Genomic DNA, 5,782 nt, shown 5'->3' with positions numbered 1-5,782 from the left:
GTCAGTCTTATTTTTTCATAGAAGGTTACTTTAATTAGCATTTACTGAGTTTTAAGCCTTATGCTTTATAGCTTGTTTGGTTGTTTATTTGTTTTCAATATGACACTTTTTTTCAATTGCTGTAATCTTATAGTTTACAGAGTCGTAGGTTTCCTTGTGGCATTTTCATACGTACCTAATTTTGGCTGTAGTTCTGTCTCTCTCCATCTTCCAGCTCAAAACCTCCACTTAGACCTTTCTCCAGTATTCCTCCTCCTTTCTAGATCTCTCCTAGTACCTTGCCCACCCCTCACCCTTAGTAAAGCTTCCTCTGCTCCTCATGGGCCCCCTTTTAGTTTCCCAGTGTCTACACACACTCACACAGATATACACTAAAAACTAAAGTCTGAAAATGAGAGCGAATGTAGGTTGTTAGCTTTTCTAAGCCTGGGCTACCTCAGTATTGCCCAGTTCTATTGGTTTCCTAAAAGTTTTGTTTTTCTGTATGGCTAAGTAAAATTCCATATATATGTATATATATTTATCAGAATACAGTATATGTATTATATATAATACAGAATATTTATTTTCATACTCCTCTGTTGATGGACATCTAGGCTGATTTCATTTCCTAGTTGTCAACAGAACTATGGTAAGCATGGCTGAGCAAGCATCTCTGTAGTGGGATGTAGACCCTTTGGGTGTGTATCTGAGTGGCATAGCTGAGCGAGCATCTCTGTAGTGGGATGTAGACCCTTTGGGTGTGTATCTGAATGGCAAAGCTGGGATGTACAGAAGTTCTGTGTTGCAGCCTTTAGGGAAACGCTGACTTACATAGTAGCTACAGCTCTTTACACTCCACCAACCCTAACACAGGTTCCTCTTTTCCTTCGCCCTTGCCAGCATTTGTTGTCATGTATTTTATTGATGCTAGTCATTCTGACGGGGGGAGATGGAATATCAAAGTAGTTTTAATTCACATTCTCCGGTCAGTAAGGATGTTGAAGACTTTTGAAAATACTCATAGACCATTTGTGTTTCTTCTTTTGAGAACTTTATCCATTTTCTTGGCCTGTTTTTTTTTTTTTTTCTTATTACCTTTTTCCCCCTTTGAGACAGGGTTTCTCTGTGTAGCCTTAGCTGTCCTGGAACTCACTCTGTAGACCAGGTTGCCCTCAAACTCACAGATTTCCGCCCGCCTCTGCCTCCCAAGGGCTGGGATTGAAGGCGTGCGCCACCACTATCTGGCTTTTTTTTTTTTCATTTTTAATTAAAATACAGTTACATCTCTTCCCCTTTTCTCCCTCCAACTCCTTCCATGTCTCCTACAAGACCCTCTCAAGCTAATGGCCTCTTTTTCTTTGATTATTCTTATATATGCATAAACACATATATGCATAAACATAAATATATAAATGCAACCTGCCAAGTCCCATTAGTGTTGCTTATGTATATGTGATTTTAGGGATGACCATTTTGTACTGGATAAAAAATTAGGGCTCTCATACCAAGGAGAGATTGATTCTGCGCTCTCAGCAATCATCAGTTGTCGGGAGTTCTTTGTTTAGGAGCCGTGACCCATGATTTCCTTCTTCTGTCCGTGTTAGGGTGTTTATTGGTGATGTCATTGTTCAGATCTTTAGTAGGCAGCCATGTTGTTGAGGTGTCATGGGTGTACCTCCCCTGTCATTTCCAGGAGATACAGCCTCACAGCAGACTTCCTGGTCTTACAATCTTTCTGCCTGCCTCTTCCGCAGTATTTTCTGAGCTTTAGGTACAGGTGTTTGTTGTAGATGTATCCTTTGGGAGTCCCCATATCGGTTGATCACAGCGTTATGACCGGTTGTTGCTTTCTGAAATGTTCTCTGTTTGCTGCAAGAGAAACCTTTTTTTTTTTTTTTTTTTTTTTTTTTTTTTTTTTTTTTTTTTTTTGCTGGAGGGGTAAAAGCTACATTTTAGCTATGGGCTTAAGTTTTAGGATGCAGTTAGGAATTATGCTGGTCTGGTACGGTGATGGTAGTGGGTTCTCCTTCAGATCCATGACCTCACTAGCCCCAGGTATTTGGCAAGGTTTCTAGTACCAGACATTATTTCTCTCTTGTTGAGTGGGCCTTACTCCCAGTTAGACAGCCAGAATTACCAGCAAGATATGAGTACCACTCTTCCATCATTAGGGATATCTTGCCAAGCTGGACAATGTTGTTTCCTAGGCATCACAGCTGGGTAGCATTGTTGATTGCATCCCTCCATTGGCATCATAAATAATATTTTCTGCCCTATAGCAGCTACTCAGAATCAATCTTCTGGGTCCCATCTCCAAAGTGTGTAGAGCCTTCAGCTGTAGGGACTTAACTTCAACCTCTGAGAGGTAATCAAGGACAACAACAATGGCCTATATTGTTCTGGAGGTCACTTGGAGTGCCCTGACAAACAACTCAAATGGAGATTTCCCAGGACTGGTAGTGGGGATGATTGTGGCAGGATATAGGTAATCTGAAGTGGGGAATGGGGAAATCTGGAAAGGGGGTTTCTTCTATAGAGGAAGATAGGAATGTCAATACCGAAGAAGAGGGGCAAATAAGGAACAAGTACCATTAGTGATGTGTTAAACTCTCCAGAAATCATTGTTTCCTATTCATGTAAAATTATATCTAATACATGTACACACACAAATACCTTAAATGAAGCTTTACCACTTGGGCTGATAATGCTCTTCACAAGAGCCATAGAGTATCTTAGCCTTTTTTTTTGGATTAAATTATTTTCTTGTTTAGTTTTTTGAGTCCTTTGTACATTCAGGATATTAATCTGTCAGATATTGCTTGATATTCATTCAGCAAATGTTTATGCCAGATAGAACTATAGTTTGTCTAACACATGTGTTTACTAATGATCACCTTGGAAAGAAATGATCACTTTGCGTGCTCCTGCATCCTCAGTTGCTACCAAGCTTCCTCTTCCTGGTTAGTCAGTCTATAGTGACCCTGTTAGAACTACATACAGAACCTAGATTATATTCAAATGACTTATATACACTAAATTTGTCCCTAGCTGAGTATTATTTCCCTCTGGATTATCTCTTAAGTTTATTCTGTTTTATAATCTTAGGTAAAGCTAATCCGTATCTTTTCAACGTCATGGTACTCTGACAAGGATTAAACTGAGCCATGACATGTTTTGAAAAGGGAAAGGCTAGGTATCTTCTAAAGAGGACAAAGAACCCACAAGCTCTGGAAACAAAGTCCAAACTCCATGACTCACTAACTGAGGACGTTGATCTGGAAACAGAGCAGAAACTGTGACTCACTAACTGAGGACTTTGATAAGTTATCTAAGCTCTCCAAGCTTTTGTTTCCTTATCTGAAAATTTCGGAATCTTAGAACCTACACTGTGGGGTTAATGACAGATACTTATAACCCACATAAGTGGGTGCTGTAAATTGTGTTTTATTAGTATTCATGTTTGATGTTGTTCCTGCACTGAGCGCTCCAGCAGTTGTATAGTATGTATTTATTTCCACAGAACAGTAAGTAAATGCCTCTTCCACTAACTGGTCATGGAGAAAATTGTATAGCTTATTTCATAATAAAAATCTCCCCATGTCCCATAGTAGACTGTTAATTCCTACAGTAATGAGATTTAGTAGGATGAGAAACTATGTTTTCATGTCCTAATTCTCTGATCAGTGTGTAAACTGGCTGTCCCTCGAGAGATCTACTCCTCTGCTGATCTATAATCAGGTAGAGTACACACAGTACAAAGCATAGCTGCCCTTTGTAGAGATGACGAGTGACTCACTCTACCTCGTAAGAGGCTGTGGAAGCCACAGCAATATGCTTGACAAATCTGCCATAATCCTCCATGACAAGAGACAAAATGGAAAATTAGTGCATCGAGGTATTTGAAGAAATTGAAGAAGATGGAACCCAGAACAGAGATAATTTAATTCGTGACAGGAGAAAGCTTGTCTTTTCAGTGAAGATGGGGAGGATGGGTGACCATATGGCTAAATGCATAGGCATTATAGTAGTAGGGACTTCATGGGACCCACACCAGATGGCCAGTTTCTGTAGTAACAGTGGAGGCAAGATTGCCTGAAGAGAGGGGCAGATGGAAGTGGAGCCTTGGAATGTGCAGCTGACACATTGGATTTGACTGGCTTGAATTTGTAATCGGAATGAAAGTGGGAAGTGATCTGTAGCTAAAAGAAATGGGAAACAAAAGTTGATTGGTCAGCTTTGAGAATCAAAGAATACAAGACTTGGATCTCTAGTGACTGCATAATTTTATCCATAAGTGAAAATTAGCTGCTGCGTTCACAGTGGGAGGAAAGCTTGACTCCGCCATTTTGCATTATTCTTTAAGTAGAACTTTTTCAGCCTACGACACTAAAAATAGACTGTATTATTTTCGCATGTTATCCCTAGGGCATCTAAAATAGCCATGGCAATGATAACATCACATAGTACCGTAGGTGGGATCTTAGTGACCATCATTTGCTGTGCTTCTTAAGGGCTGTACTACACAACAACACAGATTCTGATGGTAGGCTTTCTAACTTTCAACTCAAACTTCATTGTTTACTCTCCACAAGATCTTAAGCACGTGGGACTCTTCTGCTTCTCCGTTTCACCTATCAGGAGGTGATTATCCATATAACTGCACCTAATAGCACCTACGATGTGAGACTGAAAAAGTTAAATGAGACAGTTAACAAAAACTGTAGACTCTTGCTCCACCCTATTATCAGTTATTTCTCTTAGGCAGCATTTAAACTTCTTATTTTTACTTCTCCCCTGGTTGAGTAGACTGACAGGTGGTCATTTTTCATAAGATATTTATTATCTCGCGGCAACATTAAGCAACTGACTTAATGCCTTTGCCACGAAAGCTGCCACTTCGTTATCTTACCGCCTGCCGGTTGTATAGTCCTCTTTCTACTTCCTCCAGTTGTTGGTTTAATGTCCACTTGCTTTGCACCTCAGTAAATAGCTGGAGACTAGATGATGTAAAATGGACGGGGCTGTAGGGATCCTTGCATTGGTAGCATTTCCTTCAACTTGCTTAATTGTACAAGCTCTTCAGGTCACCAGTGCTGTAGACTCTAAGATACGTTTGCTCAAAAACAGTAGCTAACCACAGTTTGTTCCCTAACCTACCTATGCATAAGCATGGTGGTGGCATGCTGATTATACTCTCCATTATGCCCAGCTTGAAGAATTGACAAAGGTGTACCTCTGGTGTCTTGACATGTCTTAAGATAATGTTGCTAATATCTTTTTTTTATTAAAACTTGGTTCTAAGTCATGCACAAACCAAAATTCCGATAGGTTAAGTTACTAATGTTCTTTGCATCACATGTTACTCCCCATTTAATGGATGAAACAGTTGCTATACATTTGCTGGTTTTTTTTCTGTTGATGTTCCTGTGTAAGTTAGCGTTGCTGCAGTGCAACATAATTTCTTCCAGAAATCTCATATACCCAAAGTAAGTTGGTATCACTTCACAGAGATAAATAACAGGTTTCCAAACCCTGCTTTAAAAAAGTTTTGTCTTGTCTGTGGCGGTGTACTCCTTTAATTCCAGCATTCAGGAGGCAGAGGCAGGTGGTTCTCATGAGTTCAAGGCCCACCTGGTTGACAGAGCAAGTTCCATGACAACCAAGAATACACAGAGAAACCCTGTCTTGAAAAAAACAAACAAAAACCTTGACTTGAGAACAAAATACATGGTCATGATTATATTAGCATCTTTTGTGCAGTATTAGTTTTCCAAAATACAAAGTCTTAGGTCATAGTGGT

The 5,782-nt window shown here is 39.8% G+C and overlaps 1 long non-coding RNA gene across 2 annotated transcripts in view; it reads left to right on the top strand.

Moving 5' to 3' along the window:
• The window catches only part of LOC119808052, a 30,426-nt gene that overhangs the window by 2,077 nt on the left and 22,567 nt on the right, over window positions 1-5,782 (top strand). The gene's annotated exons all lie outside the window — the stretch shown is intronic.

This window comes from Arvicola amphibius, chromosome 1, assembly GCF_903992535.2.
Source record: "Arvicola amphibius chromosome 1, mArvAmp1.2, whole genome shotgun sequence".
NCBI classification, from domain to species: domain Eukaryota; kingdom Metazoa; phylum Chordata; class Mammalia; order Rodentia; family Cricetidae; genus Arvicola; species Arvicola amphibius.
The sequence above is the reverse complement of the archived record's forward strand: the minus strand, read 5'-3'. Positions and strand labels throughout refer to the sequence as shown.